Source organism: Engystomops pustulosus, chromosome 7 (assembly GCF_040894005.1).
Source record: "Engystomops pustulosus chromosome 7, aEngPut4.maternal, whole genome shotgun sequence".
Taxonomy (NCBI): domain Eukaryota; kingdom Metazoa; phylum Chordata; class Amphibia; order Anura; family Leptodactylidae; genus Engystomops; species Engystomops pustulosus.
The window spans coordinates 140,819,879-140,846,255 of NC_092417.1; the positions used below are offsets into that span (position 1 = coordinate 140,819,879).

At 46.6% G+C, this 26,377-nt stretch overlaps 20 non-coding genes across 20 annotated transcripts; 1 reads left to right on the forward strand and 19 right to left on the reverse strand.

Annotated features, from left to right (window-relative positions):
* Window position 1: 1 nt before the first annotated feature.
* TRNAS-GCU (transfer RNA serine (anticodon GCU)) lies at window positions 2-83 on the reverse strand. Its single transcript has one exon. It is a non-coding gene; the product is annotated as a tRNA-Ser (tRNA).
* Window positions 84-1,234: 1,151 nt separating this feature from the next.
* On the reverse strand, window positions 1,235-1,316 carry TRNAS-GCU (transfer RNA serine (anticodon GCU)). The gene has a single exon. It is a non-coding gene; the product is annotated as a tRNA-Ser (tRNA).
* Window positions 1,317-2,467: 1,151 nt separating this feature from the next.
* On the reverse strand, window positions 2,468-2,549 carry TRNAS-GCU (transfer RNA serine (anticodon GCU)). Its single transcript has one exon. It is a non-coding gene; the product is annotated as a tRNA-Ser (tRNA).
* Window positions 2,550-3,700: 1,151 nt separating this feature from the next.
* On the reverse strand, window positions 3,701-3,782 carry TRNAS-GCU (transfer RNA serine (anticodon GCU)). Its single transcript has one exon. It is a non-coding gene; the product is annotated as a tRNA-Ser (tRNA).
* A 1,151-nt stretch (window positions 3,783-4,933) lies between these two features.
* Window positions 4,934-5,015, reverse strand: TRNAS-GCU (transfer RNA serine (anticodon GCU)). The gene has a single exon. It is a non-coding gene; the product is annotated as a tRNA-Ser (tRNA).
* Window positions 5,016-6,166: 1,151 nt separating this feature from the next.
* On the reverse strand, window positions 6,167-6,248 carry TRNAS-GCU (transfer RNA serine (anticodon GCU)). Its single transcript has one exon. It is a non-coding gene; the product is annotated as a tRNA-Ser (tRNA).
* Window positions 6,249-9,865: 3,617 nt separating this feature from the next.
* On the reverse strand, window positions 9,866-9,947 carry TRNAS-GCU (transfer RNA serine (anticodon GCU)). The gene has a single exon. It is a non-coding gene; the product is annotated as a tRNA-Ser (tRNA).
* Window positions 9,948-12,331: 2,384 nt separating this feature from the next.
* TRNAS-GCU (transfer RNA serine (anticodon GCU)) lies at window positions 12,332-12,413 on the reverse strand. Its single transcript has one exon. It is a non-coding gene; the product is annotated as a tRNA-Ser (tRNA).
* A 1,151-nt stretch (window positions 12,414-13,564) lies between these two features.
* On the reverse strand, window positions 13,565-13,646 carry TRNAS-GCU (transfer RNA serine (anticodon GCU)). Its single transcript has one exon. It is a non-coding gene; the product is annotated as a tRNA-Ser (tRNA).
* A 1,151-nt stretch (window positions 13,647-14,797) lies between these two features.
* TRNAS-GCU (transfer RNA serine (anticodon GCU)) lies at window positions 14,798-14,879 on the reverse strand. Its single transcript has one exon. It is a non-coding gene; the product is annotated as a tRNA-Ser (tRNA).
* A 684-nt stretch (window positions 14,880-15,563) lies between these two features.
* TRNAT-AGU (transfer RNA threonine (anticodon AGU)) lies at window positions 15,564-15,637 on the forward strand. Its single transcript has one exon. It is a non-coding gene; the product is annotated as a tRNA-Thr (tRNA).
* A 393-nt stretch (window positions 15,638-16,030) lies between these two features.
* Window positions 16,031-16,112, reverse strand: TRNAS-GCU (transfer RNA serine (anticodon GCU)). Its single transcript has one exon. It is a non-coding gene; the product is annotated as a tRNA-Ser (tRNA).
* A 1,151-nt stretch (window positions 16,113-17,263) lies between these two features.
* TRNAS-GCU (transfer RNA serine (anticodon GCU)) lies at window positions 17,264-17,345 on the reverse strand. Its single transcript has one exon. It is a non-coding gene; the product is annotated as a tRNA-Ser (tRNA).
* A 1,151-nt stretch (window positions 17,346-18,496) lies between these two features.
* TRNAS-GCU (transfer RNA serine (anticodon GCU)) lies at window positions 18,497-18,578 on the reverse strand. Its single transcript has one exon. It is a non-coding gene; the product is annotated as a tRNA-Ser (tRNA).
* Window positions 18,579-19,729: 1,151 nt separating this feature from the next.
* TRNAS-GCU (transfer RNA serine (anticodon GCU)) lies at window positions 19,730-19,811 on the reverse strand. The gene has a single exon. It is a non-coding gene; the product is annotated as a tRNA-Ser (tRNA).
* A 1,151-nt stretch (window positions 19,812-20,962) lies between these two features.
* TRNAS-GCU (transfer RNA serine (anticodon GCU)) lies at window positions 20,963-21,044 on the reverse strand. Its single transcript has one exon. It is a non-coding gene; the product is annotated as a tRNA-Ser (tRNA).
* Window positions 21,045-22,195: 1,151 nt separating this feature from the next.
* TRNAS-GCU (transfer RNA serine (anticodon GCU)) lies at window positions 22,196-22,277 on the reverse strand. The gene has a single exon. It is a non-coding gene; the product is annotated as a tRNA-Ser (tRNA).
* Window positions 22,278-23,428: 1,151 nt separating this feature from the next.
* On the reverse strand, window positions 23,429-23,510 carry TRNAS-GCU (transfer RNA serine (anticodon GCU)). The gene has a single exon. It is a non-coding gene; the product is annotated as a tRNA-Ser (tRNA).
* Window positions 23,511-24,661: 1,151 nt separating this feature from the next.
* Window positions 24,662-24,743, reverse strand: TRNAS-GCU (transfer RNA serine (anticodon GCU)). The gene has a single exon. It is a non-coding gene; the product is annotated as a tRNA-Ser (tRNA).
* A 1,151-nt stretch (window positions 24,744-25,894) lies between these two features.
* Window positions 25,895-25,976, reverse strand: TRNAS-GCU (transfer RNA serine (anticodon GCU)). The gene has a single exon. It is a non-coding gene; the product is annotated as a tRNA-Ser (tRNA).
* Window positions 25,977-26,377: the final 401 nt, after the last annotated feature.

The following is a 26,377-nucleotide window of genomic DNA, read 5'->3' on the forward strand; positions in this document are numbered from 1 at the left end:
TCGACGAGGATGGGATTCGAACCCATGCATGCAGAGCACAATGGATTAGCAGTCCATCGCCTTAACCACTCGGCCACCTCGTCCTGGTGAGCGCCGTGGTTCCCTTTGACAAACTCCCAAACAAAGTGTGCCTAGTCGGTGCCTGCAGAGTTTTGCTGATCGGTCATGGGCTGAGTGGGTCATACCTCGCCTCCTACAGTAAGTAATGCCTCAAGAAGATGCATGGAAAACCCTTGAAAGGTGGACCTATGCTAAGGGATGCCAAACCATTTCCAGACATCCCTGGCATGTCTTCCATCCATCTATTCTGCCTTATGCATGGAAAGCAGAGCAGGTAACAATTCTTGCTCTGCTAAGAAGCGGCTCAATCACCTATGGAACCGCAAACCTCTAGCTCTCCACGAAGTTCCAGCTGCTATTGTCGTCTGCAAATTTGTCGGTGTGGATGCCTTTTTCAAAAAGTTTTTGCTTTTCTAATTGTCATGACTGAAAGCTTCATCCTTTTACAAGTTGCTGCCAAGTATGGAACAGAACTCCAGTACCGTGTGGGCCCTTAAAGAAAGCAGTGGAAAACGACTGCGGATAAAGGGACACACCTCAGTTGTCTACCTAGTATCTGCTCACCTTCCTTTTTCCAGCCCTGAAAAGAAAAACCATGAAGGTTTGAGCCACCCCATCAGGTCATGAAAGGTTGCAGGAATTGGAAACATCCGATAGCAGTGGCGTTTTTTTTAAGCTGCACAGCTGTGCCAGCTTTGCCACCACAAGGCGCTGTGGCTTAGGTGGTTAAGGCGCCTGTCTAGTAAACAGGAGATCCTGAGTTCGAATCTCGGCAGTGCCTTTCTTTCTTCTCTTTTGAGCTTCTGAAGCAAACCAAAAAAAAGTTATTCGCTCACGTCTGACATCTTACTTGTCTTTCACACAGTCCTAAGGTAGACCAGTCAGGGGATCTAGAATCAGTACCAGCTAAAGGCTGCAAAGGACAAAGAGGCCTTCATCTTCATGAGAAGGCCGAGGATGCCATCAAGCATGAAAAATGAAAAGAGTGGACTTAACCCGTTGATATGCCACGTAACTTGTATGCCACACAACAAATATGCGTCTTTCCTAGCTTTAATAAGAGCCGTCTTGAGAGGTCACAGTTAAAGTCCACCATGGAGGGGACAATCACTGCTTGTCCAGTAAAAAGAGGATTAGCAAAGAAAGATTTCAGCTTGGACGAAGCAGAAGAAATCGACGAGGATGGGATTCGAACCCATGCATGCAGAGCACAATGGATTAGCAGTCCATCGCCTTAACCACTCGGCCACCTCGTCCTGGTGAGCGCCGTGGTTCCCTTTGACAAACTCCCAAACAAAGTGTGCCTAGTCGGTGCCTGCAGAGTTTTGCTGATCGGTCATGGGCTGAGTGGGTCATACCTCGCCTCCTACAGTAAGTAATGCCTCAAGAAGATGCATGGAAAACCCTTGAAAGGTGGACCTATGCTAAGGGATGCCAAACCATTTCCAGACATCCCTGGCATGTCTTCCATCCATCTATTCTGCCTTATGCATGGAAAGCAGAGCAGGTAACAATTCTTGCTCTGCTAAGAAGCGGCTCAATCACCTATGGAACCGCAAACCTCTAGCTCTCCACGAAGTTCCAGCTGCTATTGTCGTCTGCAAATTTGTCGGTGTGGATGCCTTTTTCAAAAAGTTTTTGCTTTTCTAATTGTCATGACTGAAAGCTTCATCCTTTTACAAGTTGCTGCCAAGTATGGAACAGAACTCCAGTACCGTGTGGGCCCTTAAAGAAAGCAGTGGAAAACGACTGCGGATAAAGGGACACACCTCAGTTGTCTACCTAGTATCTGCTCACCTTCCTTTTTCCAGCCCTGAAAAGAAAAACCATGAAGGTTTGAGCCACCCCATCAGGTCATGAAAGGTTGCAGGAATTGGAAACATCCGATAGCAGTGGCGTTTTTTTTAAGCTGCACAGCTGTGCCAGCTTTGCCATCACAAGGCGCTGTGGCTTAGTTGGTTAAAGCGCCTGTCTAGTAAACAGGAGATCCTGAGTTCGAATCTCGGCAGTGCCTTTCTTTCTTCTCTTTTGAGCTTCTGAAGCAAACCAAAAAAAAGTTATTCGCTCACGTCTGACATCTTACTTGTCTTTCACACAGTCCTAAGGTAGACCAGTCAGGGGATCTAGAATCAGTACCAGCTAAAGGCTGCAAAGGACAAAGAGGCCTTCATCTTCATGAGAAGGCCGAGGATGCCATCAAGCATGAAAAATAAAAAGAGTGGACTTAACCCGTTGATATGCCACGTAACTTGTATGCCACACAACAAATATGCGTCTTTCCTAGCTTTAATAAGAGCCGTCTTGAGAGGTCACAGTTAAAGTCCACCATGGAGGGGACAATCACTGCTTGTCCAGTAAAAAGAGGATTAGCAAACAAAGATTTCAGCTTGGACGAAGCAGAAGAAATCGACGAGGATGGGATTCGAACCCATGCATGCAGAGCACAATGGATTAGCAGTCCATCGCCTTAACCACTCGGCCACCTCGTCCTGGTGAGCGCCGTGGTTCCCTTTGACAAACTCCCAAACAAAGTGTGCCTAGTCGGTGCCTGCAGAGTTTTGCTGATCGGTCATGGGCTGAGTGGGTCATACCTCGCCTCCTACAGTAAGTAATGCCTCAAGAAGATGCATGGAAAACCCTTGAAAGGTGGACCTATGCTAAGGGATGCCAAACCATTTCCAGACATCCCTGGCATGTCTTCCATCCATCTATTCTGCCTTATGCATGGAAAGCAGAGCAGGTAACAATTCTTGCTCTGCTAAGAAGCGGCTCAATCACCTATGGAACCGCAAACCTCTAGCTCTCCACGAAGTTCCAGCTGCTATTGTCGTCTGCAAATTTGTCGGTGTGGATGCCTTTTTCAAAAAGTTTTTGCTTTTCTAATTGTCATGACTGAAAGCTTCATCCTTTTACAAGTTGCTGCCAAGTATGGAACAGAACTCCAGTACCGTGTGGGCCCTTAAAGAAAGCAGTGGAAAACGACTGCGGATAAAGGGACACACCTCAGTTGTCTACCTAGTATCTGCTCACCTTCCTTTTTCCAGCCCTGAAAAGAAAAACCATGAAGGTTTGAGCCACCCCATCAGGTCATGAAAGGTTGCAGGAATTGGAAACATCCGATAGCAGTGGCGTTTTTTTTAAGCTGCACAGCTGTGCCAGCTTTGCCATCACAAGGCGCTGTGGCTTAGTTGGTTAAAGCGCCTGTCTAGTAAACAGGAGATCCTGAGTTCGAATCTCGGCAGTGCCTTTCTTTCTTCTCTTTTGAGCTTCTGAAGCAAACCAAAAAAAAGTTATTCGCTCACGTCTGACATCTTACTTGTCTTTCACACAGTCCTAAGGTAGACCAGTCAGGGGATCTAGAATCAGTACCAGCTAAAGGCTGCAAAGGACAAAGAGGCCTTCATCTTCATGAGAAGGCCGAGGATGCCATCAAGCATGAAAAATAAAAAGAGTGGACTTAACCCGTTGATATGCCACGTAACTTGTATGCCACACAACAAATATGCGTCTTTCCTAGCTTTAATAAGAGCCGTCTTGAGAGGTCACAGTTAAAGTCCACCATGGAGGGGACAATCACTGCTTGTCCAGTAAAAAGAGGATTAGCAAAGAAAGATTTCAGCTTGGACGAAGCAGAAGAAATCGACGAGGATGGGATTCGAACCCATGCATGCAGAGCACAATGGATTAGCAGTCCATCGCCTTAACCACTCGGCCACCTCGTCCTGGTGAGCGCCGTGGTTCCCTTTGACAAACTCCCAAACAAAGTGTGCCTAGTCGGTGCCTGCAGAGTTTTGCTGATCGGTCATGGGCTGAGTGGGTCATACCTCGCCTCCTACAGTAAGTAATGCCTCAAGAAGATGCATGGAAAACCCTTGAAAGGTGGACCTATGCTAAGGGATGCCAAACCATTTCCAGACATCCCTGGCATGTCTTCCATCCATCTATTCTGCCTTATGCATGGAAAGCAGAGCAGGTAACAATTCTTGCTCTGCTAAGAAGCGGCTCAATCACCTATGGAACCGCAAACCTCTAGCTCTCCACGAAGTTCCAGCTGCTATTGTCGTCTGCAAATTTGTCGGTGTGGATGCCTTTTTCAAAAAGTTTTTGCTTTTCTAATTGTCATGACTGAAAGCTTCATCCTTTTACAAGTTGCTGCCAAGTATGGAACAGAACTCCAGTACCGTGTGGGCCCTTAAAGAAAGCAGTGGAAAACGACTGCGGATAAAGGGACACACCTCAGTTGTCTACCTAGTATCTGCTCACCTTCCTTTTTCAAGCCCTGAAAAGAAAAACCATGAAGGTTTGAGCCACCCCATCAGGTCATGAAAGGTTGCAGGAATTGGAAACATCCGATAGCAGTGGCGTTTTTTTTAAGCTGCACAGCTGTGCCAGCTTTGCCATCACAAGGCGCTGTGGCTTAGTTGGTTAAAGCGCCTGTCTAGTAAACAGGAGATCCTGAGTTCGAATCTCGGCAGTGCCTTTCTTTCTTCTCTTTTGAGCTTCTGAAGCAAACCAAAAAAAAGTTATTCGCTCACGTCTGACATCTTACTTGTCTTTCACACAGTCCTAAGGTAGACCAGTCAGGGGATCTAGAATCAGTACCAGCTAAAGGCTGCAAAGGACAAAGAGGCCTTCATCTTCATGAGAAGGCCGAGGATGCCATCAAGCATGAAAAATGAAAAGAGTGGACTTAACCCGTTGATATGCCACGTAACTTGTATGCCACACAACAAATATGCGTCTTTCCTAGCTTTAATAAGAGCCGTCTTGAGAGGTCACAGTTAAAGTCCACCATGGAGGGGACAATCACTGCTTGTCCAGTAAAAAGAGGATTAGCAAAGAAAGATTTCAGCTTGGACGAAGCAGAAGAAATCGACGAGGATGGGATTCGAACCCATGCATGCAGAGCACAATGGATTAGCAGTCCATCGCCTTAACCACTCGGCCACCTCGTCCTGGTGAGCGCCGTGGTTCCCTTTGACAAACTCCCAAACAAAGTGTGCCTAGTCGGTGCCTGCAGAGTTTTGCTGATCGGTCATGAGCTGAGTGGGTCATACCTCGCCTCCTACAGTAAGTAATGCCTCAAGAAGATGCATGGAAAACCCTTGAAAGGTGGACCTATGCTAAGGGATGCCAAACCATTTCCAGACATCCCTGGCATGTCTTCCATCCATCTATTCTGCCTTATGCATGGAAAGCAGAGCAGGTAACAATTCTTGCTCTGCTAAGAAGCGGCTCAATCACCTATGGAACCGCAAACCTCTAGCTCTCCACGAAGTTCCAGCTGCTATTGTCGTCTGCAAATTTGTCGGTGTGGATGCCTTTTTCAAAAAGTTTTTGCTTTTCTAATTGTCATGACTGAAAGCTTCATCCTTTTACAAGTTGCTGCCAAGTATGGAACAGAACTCCAGTACCGTGTGGGCCCTTAAAGAAAGCAGTGGAAAACGACTGCGGATAAAGGGACACACCTCAGTTGTCTACCTAGTATCTGCTCACCTTCCTTTTTCAAGCCCTGAAAAGAAAAACCATGAAGGTTTGAGCCACCCCATCAGGTCATGAAAGGTTGCAGGAATTGGAAACATCCGATAGCAGTGGCGTTTTTTTTAAGCTGCACAGCTGTGCCAGCTTTGCCATCACAAGGCGCTGTGGCTTAGTTGGTTAAAGCGCCTGTCTAGTAAACAGGAGATCCTGAGTTCGAATCTCGGCAGTGCCTTTCTTTCTTCTCTTTTGAGCTTCTGAAGCAAACCAAAAAAAAGTTATTCGCTCACGTCTGACATCTTACTTGTCTTTCACACAGTCCTAAGGTAGACCAGTCAGGGGATCTAGAATCAGTACCAGCTAAAGGCTGCAAAGGACAAAGAGGCCTTCATCTTCATGAGAAGGCCGAGGATGCCATCAAGCATGAAAAATGAAAAGAGTGGACTTAACCCGTTGATATGCCACGTAACTTGTATGCCACACAACAAATATGCGTCTTTCCTAGCTTTAATAAGAGCCGTCTTGAGAGGTCACAGTTAAAGTCCACCATGGAGGGGACAATCACTGCTTGTCCAGTAAAAAGAGGATTAGCAAACAAAGATTTCAGCTTGGACGAAGCAGAAGAAATCGACGAGGATGGGATTCGAACCCATGCATGCAGAGCACAATGGATTAGCAGTCCATCGCCTTAACCACTCGGCCACCTCGTCCTGGTGAGCGCCGTGGTTCCCTTTGACAAACTCCCAAACAAAGTGTGCCTAGTCGGTGCCTGCAGAGTTTTGCTGATCGGTCATGGGCTGAGTGGGTCATACCTCGCCTCCTACAGTAAGTAATGCCTCAAGAAGATGCATGGAAAACCCTTGAAAGGTGGACCTATGCTAAGGGATGCCAAACCATTTCCAGACATCCCTGGCATGTCTTCCATCCATCTATTCTGCCTTATGCATGGAAAGCAGAGCAGGTAACAATTCTTGCTCTGCTAAGAAGCGGCTCAATCACCTATGGAACCGCAAACCTCTAGCTCTCCACGAAGTTCCAGCTGCTATTGTCGTCTGCAAATTTGTCGGTGTGGATGCCTTTTTCAAAAAGTTTTTGCTTTTCTAATTGTCATGACTGAAAGCTTCATCCTTTTACAAGTTGCTGCCAAGTATGGAACAGAACTCCAGTACCGTGTGGGCCCTTAAAGAAAGCAGTGGAAAACGACTGCGGATAAAGGGACACACCTCAGTTGTCTACCTAGTATCTGCTCACCTTCCTTTTTCCAGCCCTGAAAAGAAAAACCATGAAGGTTTGAGCCACCCCATCAGGTCATGAAAGGTTGCAGGAATTGGAAACATCCGATAGCAGTGGCGTTTATTTTAAGCTGCACAGCTGTGCCAGCTTTGCCATCACAAGGCGCTGTGGCTTAGTTGGTTAAAGCGCCTGTCTAGTAAACAGGAGATCCTGAGTTCGAATCTCGGCAGTGCCTTTCTTTCTTCTCTTTTGAGCTTCTGAAGCAAACCAAAAAAAAGTTATTCGCTCACGTCTGACATCTTACTTGTCTTTCACACAGTCCTAAGGTAGACCAGTCAGGGGATCTAGAATCAGTACCAGCTAAAGGCTGCAAAGGACAAAAAGGCCTTCATCTTCATGAGAAGGCCGAGGATGCCATCAAGCATGAAAAATAAAAAGAGTGGACTTAACCCGTTGATATGCCACGTAACTTGTATGCCACACAACAAATATGCGTCTTTCCTAGCTTTAATAAGAGCCGTCTTGAGAGGTCACAGTTAAAGTCCACCATGGAGGGGACAATCACTGCTTGTCCAGTAAAAAGAGGATTAGCAAAGAAAGATTTCAGCTTGGACGAAGCAGAAGAAATCGACGAGGATGGGATTCGAACCCATGCATGCAGAGCACAATGGATTAGCAGTCCATCGCCTTAACCACTCAGCCACCTCGTCCTGGTGAGCGCCGTGGTTCCCTTTGACAAACTCCCAAACAAAGTGTGCCTAGTCGGTGCCTGCAGAGTTTTGCTGATCGGTCATGGGCTGAGTGGGTCATACCTCGCCTCCTACAGTAAGTAATGCCTCAAGAAGATGCATGGAAAACCCTTGAAAGGTGGACCTATGCTAAGGGATGCCAAACCATTTCCAGACATCCCTGGCATGTCTTCCATCCATCTATTCTGCCTTATGCATGGAAAGCAGAGCAGGTAACAATTCTTGCTCTGCTAAGAAGCGGCTCAATCACCTATGGAACCGCAAACCTCTAGCTCTCCACGAAGTTCCAGCTGCTATTGTCGTCTGCAAATTTGTCGGTGTGGATGCCTTTTTCAAAAAGTTTTTGCTTTTCTAATTGTCATGACTGAAAGCTTCATCCTTTTACAAGTTGCTGCCAAGTATGGAACAGAACTCCAGTACCGTGTGGGCCCTTAAAGAAAGCAGTGGAAAACGACTGCGGATAAAGGGACACACCTCAGTTGTCTACCTAGTATCTGCTCACCTTCCTTTTTCCAGCCCTGAAAAGAAAAACCATGAAGGTTTGAGCCACCCCATCAGGTCATGAAAGGTTGCAGGAATTGGAAACATCCGATAGCAGTGGCGTTTTTTTTAAGCTGCACAGCTGTGCCAGCTTTGCCATCACAAGGCGCTGTGGCTTAGTTGGTTAAAGCGCCTGTCTAGTAAACAGGAGATCCTGAGTTCGAATCTCGGCAGTGCCTTTCTTTCTTCTCTTTTGAGCTTCTGAAGCAAACCAAAAAATAGTTATTCGCTCACGTCTGACATCTTACTTGTCTTTCACACAGTCCTAAGGTAGACCAGTCAGGGGATCTAGAATCAGTACCAGCTAAAGGCTGCAAAGGACAAAGAGGCCTTCATCTTCATGAGAAGGCCGAGGATGCCATCCAGCATGAAAAATAAAAAGAGTGGACTTAACCCGTTGATATGCCACGTAACTTGTATGCCACACAACAAATATGCGTCTTTCCTAGCTTTAATAAGAGCCATCTTGAGAGGTCACAGTTAAAGTCCACCGTGGAGGGGACAATCACTGCTTGTCCAGTAAAAAGAGGATTAGCAAACAAAGATTTCAGCTTGGACGAAGCAGAAGAAATCGACGAGGATGGGATTCGAACCCATGCATGCAGAGCACAATGGATTAGCAGTCCATCGCCTTAACCACTCGGCCACCTCATCCTGGTGAGCGCCGTGGTTCCCTTTGACAAACTCCCAAACAAAGTGTGCCTAGTCGGTGCCTGCAGAGTTTTGCTGATCGGTCATGGGCTGAGTGGGTCATACCTCGCCTCCTACAGTAAGTAATGCCTCAAGAAGATGCATGGAAAACCCTTGAAAGGTGGACCTATGCTAAGGGATGCCAAACCATTTCCAGACATCCCTGGCATGTCTTCCATCCATCTATTCTGCCTTATGCATGGAAAGCAGAGCAGGTAACAATTCTTGCTCTGCTAAGAAGCGGCTCAATCACCTATGGAACCGCAAACCTCTAGCTCTCCACGAAGTTCCAGCTGCTATTGTCGTCTGCAAATTTGTCGGTGTGGATGCCTTTTTCAAAAAGTTTTTGCTTTTCTAATTGTCATGACTGAAAGCTTCATCCTTTTACAAGTTGCTGCCAAGTATGGAACAGAACTCCAGTACCGTGTGGGCCCTTAAAGAAAGCAGTGGAAAACGACTGCGGATAAAGGGACACACCTCAGTTGTCTACCTAGTATCTGCTCACCTTCCTTTTTCCAGCCCTGAAAAGAAAAACCATGAAGGTTTGAGCCACCCCATCAGGTCATGAAAGGTTGCAGGAATTGGAAACATCCGATAGCAGTGGCGTTTTTTTTAAGCTGCACAGCTGTGCCAGCTTTGCCATCACAAGGCGCTGTGGCTTAGTTGGTTAAAGCGCCTGTCTAGTAAACAGGAGATCCTGAGTTCGAATCTCGGCAGTGCCTTTCTTTCTTCTCTTTTGAGCTTCTGAAGCAAACCAAAAAAAAGTTATTCGCTCACGTCTGACATCTTACTTGTCTTTCACACAGTCCTAAGGTAGACCAGTCAGGGGATCTAGAATCAGTACCAGCTAAAGGCTGCAAAGGACAAAGAGGCCTTCATCTTCATGAGAAGGCCGAGGATGCCATCAAGCATGAAAAATAAAAAGAGTGGACTTAACCCGTTGATATGCCACGTAACTTGTATGCCACACAACAAATATGCGTCTTTCCTAGCTTTAATAAGAGCCGTCTTGAGAGGTCACAGTTAAAGTCCACCATGGAGGGGACAATCACTGCTTGTCCAGTAAAAAGAGGATTAGCAAAGAAAGATTTCAGCTTGGACGAAGCAGAAGAAATCGACGAGGATGGGATTCGAACCCATGCATGCAGAGCACAATGGATTAGCAGTCCATCGCCTTAACCACTCGGCCACCTCGTCCTGGTGAGCGCCGTGGTTCCCTTTGACAAACTCCCAAACAAAGTGTGCCTAGTCGGTGCCTGCAGAGTTTTGCTGATCGGTCATGGGCTGAGTGGGTCATACCTCGCCTCCTACAGTAAGTAATGCCTCAAGAAGATGCATGGAAAACCCTTGAAAGGTGGACCTATGCTAAGGGATGCCAAACCATTTCCAGACATCCCTGGCATGTCTTCCATCCATCTATTCTGCCTTATGCATGGAAAGCAGAGCAGGTAACAATTCTTGCTCTGCTAAGAAGCGGCTCAATCACCTATGGAACCGCAAACCTCTAGCTCTCCACGAAGTTCCAGCTGCTATTGTCGTCTGCAAATTTGTCGGTGTGGATGCCTTTTTCAAAAAGTTTTTGCTTTTCTAATTGTCATGACTGAAAGCTTCATCCTTTTACAAGTTGCTGCCAAGTATGGAACAGAACTCCAGTACCGTGTGGGCCCTTAAAGAAAGCAGTGGAAAACGACTGCGGATAAAGGGACACACCTCAGTTGTCTACCTAGTATCTGCTCACCTTCCTTTTTCCAGCCCTGAAAAGAAAAACCATGAAGGTTTGAGCCACCCCATCAGGTCATGAAAGGTTGCAGGAATTGGAAACATCCGATAGCAGTGGCGTTTTTTTTAAGCTGCACAGCTGTGCCAGCTTTGCCATCACAAGGCGCTGTGGCTTAGTTGGTTAAAGCGCCTGTCTAGTAAACAGGAGATCCTGAGTTCGAATCTCGGCAGTGCCTTTCTTTCTTCTCTTTTGAGCTTCTGAAGCAAACCAAAAAATAGTTATTCGCTCACGTCTGACATCTTACTTGTCTTTCACACAGTCCTAAGGTAGACCAGTCAGGGGATCTAGAATCAGTACCAGCTAAAGGCTGCAAAGGACAAAGAGGCCTTCATCTTCATGAGAAGGCCGAGGATGCCATCCAGCATGAAAAATAAAAAGAGTGGACTTAACCCGTTGATATGCCACGTAACTTGTATGCCACACAACAAATATGCGTCTTTCCTAGCTTTAATAAGAGCCATCTTGAGAGGTCACAGTTAAAGTCCACCGTGGAGGGGACAATCACTGCTTGTCCAGTAAAAAGAGGATTAGCAAACAAAGATTTCAGCTTGGACGAAGCAGAAGAAATCGACGAGGATGGGATTCGAACCCATGCATGCAGAGCACAATGGATTAGCAGTCCATCGCCTTAACCACTCGGCCACCTCATCCTGGTGAGCGCCGTGGTTCCCTTTGACAAACTCCCAAACAAAGTGTGCCTAGTCGGTGCCTGCAGAGTTTTGCTGATCGGTCATGGGCTGAGTGGGTCATACCTCGCCTCCTACAGTAAGTAATGCCTCAAGAAGATGCATGGAAAACCCTTGAAAGGTGGACCTATGCTAAGGGATGCCAAACCATTTCCAGACATCCCTGGCATGTCTTCCATCCATCTATTCTGCCTTATGCATGGAAAGCAGAGCAGGTAACAATTCTTGCTCTGCTAAGAAGCGGCTCAATCACCTATGGAACCGCAAACCTCTAGCTCTCCACGAAGTTCCAGCTGCTATTGTCGTCTGCAAATTTGTCGGTGTGGATGCCTTTTTCAAAAAGTTTTTGCTTTTCTAATTGTCATGACTGAAAGCTTCATCCTTTTACAAGTTGCTGCCAAGTATGGAACAGAACTCCAGTACCGTGTGGGCCCTTAAAGAAAGCAGTGGAAAACGACTGCGGATAAAGGGACACACCTCAGTTGTCTACCTAGTATCTGCTCACCTTCCTTTTTCCAGCCCTGAAAAGAAAAACCATGAAGGTTTGAGCCACCCCATCAGGTCATGAAAGGTTGCAGGAATTGGAAACATCCGATAGCAGTGGCGTTTTTTTTAAGCTGCACAGCTGTGCCAGCTTTGCCATCACAAGGCGCTGTGGCTTAGTTGGTTAAAGCGCCTGTCTAGTAAACAGGAGATCCTGAGTTCGAATCTCGGCAGTGCCTTTCTTTCTTCTCTTTTGAGCTTCTGAAGCAAACCAAAAAAAAGTTATTCGCTCACGTCTGACATCTTACTTGTCTTTCACACAGTCCTAAGGTAGACCAGTCAGGGGATCTAGAATCAGTACCAGCTAAAGGCTGCAAAGGACAAAGAGGCCTTCATCTTCATGAGAAGGCCGAGGATGCCATCAAGCATGAAAAATAAAAAGAGTGGACTTAACCCGTTGATATGCCACGTAACTTGTATGCCACACAACAAATATGCGTCTTTCCTAGCTTTAATAAGAGCCGTCTTGAGAGGTCACAGTTAAAGTCCACCATGGAGGGGACAATCACTGCTTGTCCAGTAAAAAGAGGATTAGCAAACAAAGATTTCAGCTTGGACGAAGCAGAAGAAATCGACGAGGATGGGATTCGAACCCATGCATGCAGAGCACAATGGATTAGCAGTCCATCGCCTTAACCACTCGGCCACCTCGTCCTGGTGAGCGCCGTGGTTCCCTTTGACAAACTCCCAAACAAAGTGTGCCTAGTCGGTGCCTGCAGAGTTTTGCTGATCGGTCATGGGCTGAGTGGGTCATACCTCGCCTCCTACAGTAAGTAATGCCTCAAGAAGATGCATGGAAAACCCTTGAAAGGTGGACCTATGCTAAGGGATGCCAAACCATTTCCAGACATCCCTGGCATGTCTTCCATCCATCTATTCTGCCTTATGCATGGAAAGCAGAGCAGGTAACAATTCTTGCTCTGCTAAGAAGCGGCTCAATCACCTATGGAACCGCAAACCTCTAGCTCTCCACGAAGTTCCAGCTGCTATTGTCGTCTGCAAATTTGTCGGTGTGGATGCCTTTTTCAAAAAGTTTTTGCTTTTCTAATTGTCATGACTGAAAGCTTCATCCTTTTACAAGTTGCTGCCAAGTATGGAACAGAACTCCAGTACCGTGTGGGCCCTTAAAGAAAGCAGTGGAAAACGACTGCGGATAAAGGGACACACCTCAGTTGTCTACCTAGTATCTGCTCACCTTCCTTTTTCCAGCCCTGAAAAGAAAAACCATGAAGGTTTGAGCCACCCCATCAGGTCATGAAAGGTTGCAGGAATTGGAAACATCCGATAGCAGTGGCGTTTTTTTTAAGCTGCACAGCTGTGCCAGCTTTGCCATCACAAGGCGCTGTGGCTTAGTTGGTTAAAGCGCCTGTCTAGTAAACAGGAGATCCTGAGTTCGAATCTCGGCAGTGCCTTTCTTTCTTCTCTTTTGAGCTTCTGAAGCAAACCAAAAAAAAGTTATTCGCTCACGTCTGACATCTTACTTGTCTTTCACACAGTCCTAAGGTAGACCAGTCAGGGGATCTAGAATCAGTACCAGCTAAAGGCTGCAAAGGACAAAGAGGCCTTCATCTTCATGAGAAGGCCGAGGAAGCCATCAAGCATGAAAAATGAAAAGAGTGGACTTAACCCGTTGATATGCCACGTAACTTGTATGCCACACAACAAATATGCGTCTTTCCTAGCTTTAATAAGAGCCGTCTTGAGAGGTCACAGTTAAAGTCCACCATGGAGGGGACAATCACTGCTTGTCCAGTAAAAAGAGGATTAGCAAAGAAAGATTTCAGCTTGGACGAAGCAGAAGAAATCGACGAGGATGGGATTCGAACCCATGCATGCAGAGCACAATGGATTAGCAGTCCATCGCCTTAACCACTCGGCCACCTCGTCCTGGTGAGCGCCGTGGTTCCCTTTGACAAACTCCCAAACAAAGTGTGCCTAGTCGGTGCCTGCAGAGTTTTGCTGATCGGTCATGGGCTGAGTGGGTCATACCTCGCCTCCTACAGTAAGTAATGCCTCAAGAAGATGCATGGAAAACCCTTGAAAGGTGGACCTATGCTAAGGGATGCCAAACCATTTCCAGACATCCCTGGCATGTCTTCCATCCATCTATTCTGCCTTATGCATGGAAAGCAGAGCAGGTAACAATTCTTGCTCTGCTAAGAAGCGGCTCAATCACCTATGGAACCGCAAACCTCTAGCTCTCCACGAAGTTCCAGCTGCTATTGTCGTCTGCAAATTTGTCGGTGTGGATGCCTTTTTCAAAAAGTTTTTGCTTTTCTAATTGTCATGACTGAAAGCTTCATCCTTTTACAAGTTGCTGCCAAGTATGGAACAGAACTCCAGTACCGTGTGGGCCCTTAAAGAAAGCAGTGGAAAACGACTGCGGATAAAGGGACACACCTCAGTTGTCTACCTAGTATCTGCTCACCTTCCTTTTTCCAGCCCTGAAAAGAAAAACCATGAAGGTTTGAGCCACCCCATCAGGTCATGAAAGGTTGCAGGAATTGGAAACATCCGATAGCAGTGGCGTTTTTTTTAAGCTGCACAGCTGTGCCAGCTTTGCCATCACAAGGCGCTGTGGCTTAGTTGGTTAAAGCGCCTGTCTAGTAAACAGGAGATCCTGAGTTCGAATCTCGGCAGTGCCTTTCTTTCTTCTCTTTTGAGCTTCTGAAGCAAACCAAAAAAAAGTTATTCGCTCACGTCTGACATCTTACTTGTCTTTCACACAGTCCTAAGGTAGACCAGTCAGGGGATCTAGAATCAGTACCAGCTAAAGGCTGCAAAGGACAAAGAGGCCTTCATCTTCATGAGAAGGCCGAGGATGCCATCAAGCATGAAAAATGAAAAGAGTGGACTTAACCCGTTGATATGCCACGTAACTTGTATGCCACACAACAAATATGCGTCTTTCCTAGCTTTAATAAGAGCCGTCTTGAGAGGTCACAGTTAAAGTCCACCATGGAGGGGACAATCACTGCTTGTCCAGTAAAAAAAGGATTAGCAAACAAAGATTTCAGCTTGGACGAAGCAGAAGAAAGCGACGAGGATGGGATTCGAACCCATGCATGCAGAGCACAATGGATTAGCAGTCCATCGCCTTAACCACTCGGCCACCTCGTCCTGGTGAGCGCCGTGGTTCCCTTTGACAAACTCCCAAACAAAGTGTGCCTAGTCGGTGCCTGCAGAGTTTTGCTGATCGGTCATGGGCTGAGTGGGTCATACCTCGCCTCCTACAGTAAGTAATGCCTCAAGAAGATGCATGGAAAACCCTTGAAAGGTGGACCTATGCTAAGGGATGCCAAACCATTTCCAGACATCCCTGGCATGTCTTCCATCCATCTATTCTGCCTTATGCATGGAAAGCAGAGCAGGTAACAATTCTTGCTCTGCTAAGAAGCGGCTCAATCACCTATGGAACCGCAAACCTCTAGCTCTCCACGAAGTTCCAGCTGCTATTGTCGTCTGCAAATTTGTCGGTGTGGATGCCTTTTTCAAAAAGTTTTTGCTTTTCTAATTGTCATGACTGAAAGCTTCATCCTTTTACAAGTTGCTGCCAAGTATGGAACAGAACTCCAGTACCGTGTGGGCCCTTAAAGAAAGCAGTGGAAAACGACTGCGGATAAAGGGACACACCTCAGTTGTCTACCTAGTATCTGCTCACCTTCCTTTTTCCAGCCCTGAAAAGAAAAACCATGAAGGTTTGAGCCACCCCATCAGGTCATGAAAGGTTGCAGGAATTGGAAACATCCGATAGCAGTGGCGTTTATTTTAAGCTGCACAGCTGTGCCAGCTTTGCCATCACAAGGCGCTGTGGCTTAGTTGGTTAAAGCGCCTGTCTAGTAAACAGGAGATCCTGAGTTCGAATCTCAGCAGTGCCTTTCTTTCTTCTCTTTTGAGCTTCTGAAGCAAACCAAAAAAAAGTTATTCGCTCACGTCTGACATCTTACTTGTCTTTCACACAGTCCTAAGGTAGACCAGTCAGGGGATCTAGAATCAGTACCAGCTAAAGGCTGCAAAGGACAAAGAGGCCTTCATCTTCATGAGAAGGCCGAGGATGCCATCAAGCATGAAAAATAAAAAGAGTGGACTTAACCCGTTGATATGCCACGTAACTTGTATGCCACACAACAAATATGCGTCTTTCCTAGCTTTAATAAGAGCCGTCTTGAGAGGTCACAGTTAAAGTCCACCATGGAGGGGACAATCACTGCTTGTCCAGTAAAAAGAGGATTAGCAAACAAAGATTTCAGCTTGGACGAAGCAGAAGAAATCGACGAGGATGGGATTCGAACCCATGCATGCAGAGCACAATGGATTAGCAGTCCATCGCCTTAACCACTCGGCCACCTCGTCCTGGTGAGCGCCGTGGTTCCCTTTGACAAACTCCCAAACAAAGTGTGCCTAGTCGGTGCCTGCAGAGTTTTGCTGATCGGTCATGGGCTGAGTGGGTCATACCTCGCCTCCTACAGTAAGTAATGCCTCAAGAAGATGCATGGAAAACCCTTGAAAGGTGGACCTATGCTAAGGGATGCCAAACCATTTCCAGACATCCCTGGCATGTCTTCCATCCATCTATTCTGCCTTATGCATGGAAAGCAGAGCAGGTAACAATTCTTGCTCTGCTAAGAAGCGGCTCAATCACCTATGGAACCGCAAACCTCTAGCTCTCCACGAAGTTCCAGCTGCTATTGTCGTCTGCAAATTTGTCGGTGTGGATGCCTTTTTCAAAAAGTTTTTGCTTTTCTAATTGTCATGACTGAAAGCTTCATCCTTTTACAAGTTGCTGCCAAGTATGGAACAGAACTCCAGTACCGTGTGGGCCCTTAAAGAAAGCAGTGGAAAACGACTGCGGATAAAGGGACACACCTCAGTTGTCTACCTAGTATCTGCTCATCTTCCTTTTTCCAGCCCTGAAAAGAAAAACCATGAAGGTTTGAGCCACCCCATCAGGTCATGAAAGGTTGCAGGAATTGGAAACATCCGATAGCAGTGGCGTTTTTTTTAAGCTGCACAGCTGTGCCAGCTTTGCCATCACAAGGCGCTGTGGCTTAGTTGGTTAAAGCGCCTGTCTAGTAAACAGGAGATCCTGAGTTCGAATCTCGGCAGTGCCTTTCTTTCTTCTCTTTTGAGCTTCTGAAGCAAACCAAAAAATAGTTATTCGCTCACGTCTGACATCTTACTTGTCTTTCACACAGTCCTAAGGTAGACCAGTCAGGGGATCTAGAATCAGTACCAGCTAAAGGCTGCAAAGGACAAAGAGGCCTTCATCTTCATGAGAAGGCCGAGGATGCCATCAAGCATGAAAAATAAAAAGAGTGGACTTAACCCGTTGATATGCCACGTAACTTTTATGCCACACAACAAATATGCGTCTTTCCTAGCTTTAATAAGAGCCGTCTTGAGAGGTCACAGTTAAAGTCCACCATGGAGGGGACAATCACTGCTTGTCCAGTAAAAAGAGGATTAGCAAACAAAGATTTCAGCTTGGACGAAGCAGAAGAAATCGACGAGGATGGGATTCGAACCCATGCATGCAGAGCACAATGGATTAGCAGTCCATCGCCTTAACCACTCGGCCACCTCGTCCTGGTGAGCGCCGTGGTTCCCTTTGACAAACTCCCAAACAAAGTGTGCCTAGTCGGTGCCTGCAGAGTTTTGCTGATCGGTCATGGGCTGAGTGGGTCATACCTCGCCTCCTACAGTAAGTAATGCCTCAAGAAGATGCATGGAAAACCCTTGAAAGGTGGACCTATGCTAAGGGATGCCAAACCATTTCCAGACATCCCTGGCATGTCTTCCATCCATCTATTCTGCCTTATGCATGGAAAGCAGAGCAGGTAACAATTCTTGCTCTGCTAAGAAGCGGCTCAATCACCTATGGAACCGCAAACCTCTAGCTCTCCACGAAGTTCCAGCTGCTATTGTCGTCTGCAAATTTGTCGGTGTGGATGCCTTTTTCAAAAAGTTTTTGCTTTTCTAATTGTCATGACTGAAAGCTTCATCCTTTTACAAGTTGCTGCCAAGTATGGAACAGAACTCCAGTACCGTGTGGGCCCTTAAAGAAAGCAGTGGAAAACGACTGCGGATAAAGGGACACACCTCAGTTGTCTACCTAGTATCTGCTCACCTTCCTTTTTCCAGCCCTGAAAAGAAAAACCATGAAGGTTTGAGCCACCCCATCAGGTCATGAAAGGTTGCAGGAATTGGAAACATCCGATAGCAGTGGCGTTTATTTTAAGCTGCACAGCTGTGCCAGCTTTGCCATCACAAGGCGCTGTGGCTTAGTTGGTTAAAGCGCCTGTCTAGTAAACAGGAGATCCTGAGTTCGAATCTCGGCAGTGCCTTTCTTTCTTCTCTTTTGAGCTTCTGAAGCAAACCAAAAAAAAGTTATTCGCTCACGTCTGACATCTTACTTGTCTTTCACACAGTCCTAAGGTAGACCAGTCAGGGGATCTAGAATCAGTACCAGCTAAAGGCTGCAAAGGACAAAAAGGCCTTCATCTTCATGAGAAGGCCGAGGATGCCATCAAGCATGAAAAATAAAAAGAGTGGACTTAACCCGTTGATATGCCACGTAACTTGTATGCCACACAACAAATATGCGTCTTTCCTAGCTTTAATAAGAGCCGTCTTGAGAGGTCACAGTTAAAGTCCACCATGGAGGGGACAATCACTGCTTGTCCAGTAAAAAGAGGATTAGCAAACAAAGATTTCAGCTTGGACGAAGCAGAAGAAATCGACGAGGATGGGATTCGAACCCATGCATGCAGAGCACAATGGATTAGCAGTCCATCGCCTTAACCACTCGGCCACCTCGTCCTGGTGAGCGCCGTGGTTCCCTTTGACAAACTCCCAAACAAAGTGTGCCTAGTCGGTGCCTGCAGAGTTTTGCTGATCGGTCATGGGCTGAGTGGGTCATACCTCGCCTCCTACAGTAAGTAATGCCTCAAGAAGATGCATGGAAAACCCTTGAAAGGTGGACCTATGCTAAGGGATGCCAAACCATTTCCAGACATCCCTGGCATGTCTTCCATCCATCTATTCTGCCTTATGCATGGAAAGCAGAGCAGGTAACAATTCTTGCTCTGCTAAGAAGCGGCTCAATCACCTATGGAACCGCAAACCTCTAGCTCTCCACGAAGTTCCAGCTGCTATTGTCGTCTGCAAATTTGTCGGTGTGGATGCCTTTTTCAAAAAGTTTTTGCTTTTCTAATTGTCATGACTGAAAGCTTCATCCTTTTACAAGTTGCTGCCAAGTATGGAACAGAACTCCAGTACCGTGTGGGCCCTTAAAGAAAGCAGTGGAAAACGACTGCGGATAAAGGGACACACCTCAGTTGTCTACCTAGTATCTGCTCACCTTCCTTTTTCCAGCCCTGAAAAGAAAAACCATGAAGGTTTGAGCCACCCCATCAGGTCATGAAAGGTTGCAGGAATTGGAAACATCCGATAGCAGTGGCGTTTTTTTTAAGCTGCACAGCTGTGCCAGCTTTGCCATCACAAGGCGCTGTGGCTTAGTTGGTTAAAGCGCCTGTCTAGTAAACAGGAGATCCTGAGTTCGAATCTCGGCAGTGCCTTTCTTTCTTCTCTTTTGAGCTTCTGAAGCAAACCAAAAAATAGTTATTCGCTCACGTCTGACATCTTACTTGTCTTTCACACAGTCCTAAGGTAGACCAGTCAGGGGATCTAGAATCAGTACCAGCTAAAGGCTGCAAAGGACAAAGAGGCCTTCATCTTCATGAGAAGGCCGAGGATGCCATCAAGCATGAAAAATAAAAAGAGTGGACTTAACCCGTTGATATGCCACGTAACTTGTATGCCACACAACAAATATGCGTCTTTCCTAGCTTTAATAAGAGCCGTCTTGAGAGGTCACAGTTAAAGTCCACCGTGGAGGGGACAATCACTGCTTGTCCAGTAAAAAGAGGATTAGCAAACAAAGATTTCAGCTTGGACGAAGCAGAAGAAATCGACGAGGATGGGATTCGAACCCATGCATGCAGAGCACAATGGATTAGCAGTCCATCGCCTTAACCACTCGGCCACCTCGTCCTGGTGAGCGCCGTGGTTCCCTTTGACAAACTCCCAAACAAAGTGTGCCTAGTCGGTGCCTGCAGAGTTTTGCTGATCGGTCATGGGCTGAGTGGGTCATACCTCGCCTCCTACAGTAAGTAATGCCTCAAGAAGATGCATGGAAAACCCTTGAAAGGTGGACCTATGCTAAGGGATGCCAAACCATTTCCAGACATCCCTGGCATGTCTTCCATCCATCTATTCTGCCTTATGCATGGAAAGCAGAGCAGGTAACAATTCTTGCTCTGCTAAGAAGCGGCTCAATCACCTATGGAACCGCAAACCTCTAGCTCTCCACGAAGTTCCAGCTGCTATTGTCGTCTGCAAATTTGTCGGTGTGGATGCCTTTTTCAAAAAGTTTTTGCTTTTCTAATTGTCATGACTGAAAGCTTCATCCTTTTACAAGTTGCTGCCAAGTATGGAACAGAACTCCAGTACCGTGTGGGCCCTTAAAGAAAGCAGTGGAAAACGACTGCGGATAAAGGGACACACCTCAGTTGTCTACCTAGTATCTGCTCACCTTCCTTTTTCCAGCCCTGAAAAGAAAAACCATGAAGGTTTGAGCCACCCCATCAGGTCATGAAAGGTTGCAGGAATTGGAAACATCCGATAGCAGTGGCGTTTATTTTAAGCTGCACAGCTGTGCCAGCTTTGCCATCACAAGGCGCTGTGGCTTAGTTGGTTAAAGCGCCTGTCTAGTAAACAGGAGATCCTGAGTTCGAATCTCGGCAGTGCCTTTCTTTCTTCTCTTTTGAGCTTCTGAAGCAAACCAAAAAAAAGTTATTCGCTCACGTCTGACATCTTACTTGTCTTTCACACAGTCCTAAGGTAGACCAGTCAGGGGATCTAGAATCAGTACCAGCTAAAGGCTGCAAAGGACAAAAAGGCCTTCATCTTCATGAGAAGGCCGAGGATGCCATCAAGCATGAAAAATAAAAAGAGTGGACTTAACCCGTTGATATGCCACGTAACTTGTATGCCACACAACAAATATGCGTCTTTCCTAGCTTTAATAAGAGCCGTCTTGAGAGGTCACAGTTAAAGTCCACCATGGAGGGGACAATCACTGCTTGTCCAGTAAAAAGAGGATTAGCAAACAAAGATTTCAGCTTGGACGAAGCAGAAGAAATCGACGAGGATGGGATTCGAACCCATGCATGCAGAGCACAATGGATTAGCAGTCCATCGCCTTAACCACTCGGCCACCTCGTCCTGGTGAGCGCCGTGGTTCCCTTTGACAAACTCCCAAACAAAGTGTGCCTAGTCGGTGCCTGCAGAGTTTTGCTGATCGGTCATGGGCTGAGTGGGTCATACCTCGCCTCCTACAGTAAGTAATGCCTCAAGAAGATGCATGGAAAACCCTTGAAAGGTGGACCTATGCTAAGGGATGCCAAACCATTTCCAGACATCCCTGGCATGTCTTCCATCCATCTATTCTGCCTTATGCATGGAAAGCAGAGCAGGTAACAATTCTTGCTCTGCTAAGAAGCGGCTCAATCACCTATGGAACCGCAAACCTCTAGCTCTCCACGAAGTTCCAGCTGCTATTGTCGTCTGCAAATTTGTCGGTGTGGATGCCTTTTTCAAAAAGTTTTTGCTTTTCTAATTGTCATGACTGAAAGCTTCATCCTTTTACAAGTTGCTGCCAAGTATGGAACAGAACTCCAGTACCGTGTGGGCCCTTAAAGAAAGCAGTGGAAAACGACTGCGGATAAAGGGACACACCTCAGTTGTCTACCTAGTATCTGCTCACCTTCCTTTTTCCAGCCCTGAAAAGAAAAACCATGAAGGTTTGAGCCACCCCATCAGGTCATGAAAGGTTGCAGGAATTGGAAACATCCGATAGCAGTGGCGTTTTTTTTAAGCTGCACAGCTGTGCCAGCTTTGCCATCACAAGGCGCTGTGGCTTAGTTGGTTAAAGCGCCTGTCTAGTAAACAGGAGATCCTGAGTTCGAATCTCGGCAGTGCCTTTCTTTCTTCTCTTTTGAGCTTCTGAAGCAAACCAAAAAAAAGTTATTCGCTCACGTCTGACATCTTACTTGTCTTTCACACAGTCCTAAGGTAGACCAGTCAGGGGATCTAGAATCAGTACCAGCTAAAGGCTGCAAAGGACAAAGAGGCCTTCATCTTCATGAGAAGGCCGAGGATGCCATCAAGCATGAAAAATAAAAAGAGTGGACTTAACCCGTTGATATGCCACGTAACTTGTATGCCACACAACAAATATGCGTCTTTCCTAGCTTTAATAAGAGCCGTCTTGAGAGGTCACAGTTAAAGTCCACCATGGAGGGGACAATCACTGCTTGTCCAGTAAAAAGAGGATTAGCAAACAAAGATTTCAGCTTGGACGAAGCAGAAGAAATCGACGAGGATGGGATTCGAACCCATGCATGCAGAGCACAATGGATTAGCAGTCCATCGCCTTAACCACTCGGCCACCTCGTCCTGGTGAGCGCCGTGGTTCCCTTTGACAAACTCCCAAACAAAGTGTGCCTAGTCGGTGCCTGCAGAGTTTTGCTGATCGGTCATGGGCTGAGTGGGTCATACCTCGCCTCCTACAGTAAGTAATGCCTCAAGAAGATGCATGGAAAACCCTTGAAAGGTGGACCTATGCTAAGGGATGCCAAACCATTTCCAGACATCCCTGGCATGTCTTCCATCCATCTATTCTGCCTTATGCATGGAAAGCAGAGCAGGTAACAATTCTTGCTCTGCTAAGAAGCGGCTCAATCACCTATGGAACCGCAAACCTCTAGCTCTCCACGAAGTTCCAGCTGCTATTGTCGTCTGCAAATTTGTCGGTGTGGATGCCTTTTTCAAAAAGTTTTTGCTTTTCTAATTGTCATGACTGAAAGCTTCATCCTTTTACAAGTTGCTGCCAAGTATGGAACAGAACTCCAGTACCGTGTGGGCCCTTAAAGAAAGCAGTGGAAAACGACTGCGGATAAAGGGACACACCTCAGTTGTCTACCTAGTATCTGCTCACCTTCCTTTTTCCAGCCCTGAAAAGAAAAACCATGAAGGTTTGAGCCACCCCATCAGGTCATGAAAGGTTGCAGGAATTGGAAACATCCGATAGCAGTGGCGTTTTTTTTAAGCTGCACAGCTGTGCCAGCTTTGCCATCACAAGGCGCTGTGGCTTAGTTGGTTAAAGCGCCTGTCTAGTAAACAGGAGATCCTGAGTTCGAATCTCGGCAGTGCCTTTCTTTCTTCTCTTTTGAGCTTCTGAAGCAAACCAAAAAATAGTTATTCGCTCACGTCTGACATCTTACTTGTCTTTCACACAGTCCTAAGGTAGACCAGTCAGGGGATCTAGAATCAGTACCAGCTAAAGGCTGCAAAGGACAAAGAGGCCTTCATCTTCATGAGAAGGCCGAGGATGCCATCAAGCATGAAAAATAAAAAGAGTGGACTTAACCCGTTGATATGCCACGTAACTTGTATGCCACACAACAAATATGCGTCTTTCCTAGCTTTAATAAGAGCCGTCTTGAGAGGTCACAGTTAAAGTCCACCATGGAGGGGACAATCACTGCTTGTCCAGTAAAAAGAGGATTAGCAAACAAAGATTTCAGCTTGGACGAAGCAGAAGAAATCGACGAGGATGGGATTCGAACCCATGCATGCAGAGCACAATGGATTAGCAGTCCATCGCCTTAACCACTCGGCCACCTCGTCCTGGTGAGCGCCGTGGTTCCCTTTGACAAACTCCCAAACAAAGTGTGCCTAGTCGGTGCCTGCAGAGTTTTGCTGATCGGTCATGGGCTGAGTGGGTCATACCTCGCCTCCTACAGTAAGTAATGCCTCAAGAAGATGCATGGAAAACCCTTGAAAGGTGGACCTATGCTAAGGGATGCCAAACCATTTCCAGACATCCCTGGCATGTCTTCCATCCATCTATTCTGCCTTATGCATGGAAAGCAGAGCAGGTAACAATTCTTGCTCTGCTAAGAAGCGGCTCAATCACCTATGGAACCGCAAACCTCTAGCTCTCCACGAAGTTCCAGCTGCTATTGTCGTCTGCAAATTTGTCGGTGTGGATGCCTTTTTCAAAAAGTTTTTGCTTTTCTAATTGTCATGACTGAAAGCTTCATCCTTTTACAAGTTGCTGCCAAGTATGGAACAGAACTCCAGTACCGTGTGGGCCCTTAAAGAAAGCAGTGGAAAACGACTGCGGATAAAGGGACACACCTCAGTTGTCTACCTAGTATCTGCTCACCTTCCTTTTTCCAGCCCTGAAAAGAAAAACCATGAAGGTTTGAGCCACCCCATCAGGTCATGAAAGGTTGCAGGAATTGGAAACATCCGATAGCAGTGGCGTTTTTTTTAAGCTGCACAGCTGTGCCAGCTTTGCCATCACAAGGCGCTGTGGCTTAGTTGGTTAAAGCGCCTGTCTAGTAAACAGGAGATCCTGAGTTCGAATCTCGGCAGTGCCTTTCTTTCTTCTCTTTTGAGCTTCTGAAGCAAACCAAAAAATAGTTATTCGCTCACGTCTGACATCTTACTTGTCTTTCACACAGTCCTAAGGTAGACCAGTCAGGGGATCTAGAATCAGTACCAGCTAAAGGCTGCAAAGGACAAAGAGGCCTTCATCTTCATGAGAAGGCCGAGGATGCCATCAAGCATGAAAAATAAAAAGAGTGGACTTAACCCGTTGATATGCCACGTAACTTGTATGCCACACAACAAATATGCGTCTTTCCTAGCTTTAATAAGAGCCGTCTTGAGAGGTCACAGTTAAAGTCCACCATGGAGGGGACAATCACTGCTTGTCCAGTAAAAAGAGGATTAGCAAACAAAGATTTCAGCTTGGACGAAGCAGAAGAAATCGACGAGGATGGGATTCGAACCCATGCATGCAGAGCACAATGGATTAGCAGTCCATCGCCTTAACCACTCGGCCACCTCGTCCTGGTGAGCGCCGTGGTTCCCTTTGACAAACTCCCAAACAAAGTGTGCCTAGTCGGTGCCTGCAGAGTTTTGCTGATCGGTCATGGGCTGAGTGGGTCATACCTCGCCTCCTACAGTAAGTAATGCCTCAAGAAGATGCATGGAAAACCCTTGAAAGGTGGACCTATGCTAAGGGATGCCAAACCATTTCCAGACATCCCTGGCATGTCTTCCATCCATCTATTCTGCCTTATGCATGGAAAGCAGAGCAGGTAACAATTCTTGCTCTGCTAAGAAGCGGCTCAATCACCTATGGAACCGCAAACCTCTAGCTCTCCACGAAGTTCCAGCTGCTATTGTCGTCTGCAAATTTGTCGGTGTGGATGCCTTTTTCAAAAAGTTTTTGCTTTTCTAATTGTCATGACTGAAAGCTTCATCCTTTTACAAGTTGCTGCCAAGTATGGAACAGAACTCCAGTACCGTGTGGGCCCTTAAAGAAAGCAGTGGAAAACGACTGCGGATAAAGGGACACACCTCAGTTGTCTACCTAGTATCTGCTCACCTTCCTTTTTCCAGCCCTGAAAAGAAAAACCATGAAGGTTTGAGCCACCCCATCAGGTCATGAAAGGTTGCAGGAATTGGAAACATCCGATAGCAGTGGCGTTTTTTTTAAGCTGCACAGCTGTGCCAGCTTTGCCATCACAAGGCGCTGTGGCTTAGTTGGTTAAAGCGCCTGTCTAGTAAACAGGAGATCCTGAGTTCGAATCTCGGCAGTGCCTTTCTTTCTTCTCTTTTGAGCTTCTGAAGCAAACCAAAAAAAAGTTATTCGCTCACGTCTGACATCTTACTTGTCTTTCACACAGTCCTAAGGTAGACCAGTCAGGGGATCTAGAATCAGTACCAGCTAAAGGCTGCAAAGGACAAAGAGGCCTTCATCTTCATGAGAAGGCCGAGGATGCCATCAAGCATGAAAAATAAAAAGAGTGGACTTAACCCGTTGATATGCCACGTAACTTGTATGCCACACAACAAATATGCGTCTTTCCTAGCTTTAATAAGAGCCGTCTTGAGAGGTCACAGTTAAAGTCCACCATGGAGGGGACAATCACTGCTTGTCCAGTAAAAAGAGGATTAGCAAACAAAGATTTCAGTTTGGACGAAGCAGAAGAAATCGACGAGGATGGGATTCGAACCCATGCATGCAGAGCACAATGGATTAGCAGTCCATCGCCTTAACCACTCGGCCACCTCGTCCTGGTGAGCGCCGTGGTTCCCTTTGACAAACTCCCAAACAAAGTGTGCCTAGTCGGTGCCTGCAGAGTTTTGCTGATCGGTCATGGGCTGAGTGGGTCATACCTCGCCTCCTACAGTAAGTAATGCCTCAAGAAGATGCATGGAAAACCCTTGAAAGGTGGACCTATGCTAAGGGATGCCAAACCATTTCCAGACATCCCTGGCATGTCTTCCATCCATCTATTCTGCCTTATGCATGGAAAGCAGAGCAGGTAACAATTCTTGCTCTGCTAAGAAGCGGCTCAATCACCTATGGAACCGCAAACCTCTAGCTCTCCACGAAGTTCCAGCTGCTATTGTCGTCTGCAAATTTGTCGGTGTGGATGCCTTTTTCAAAAAGTTTTTGCTTTTCTAATTGTCAT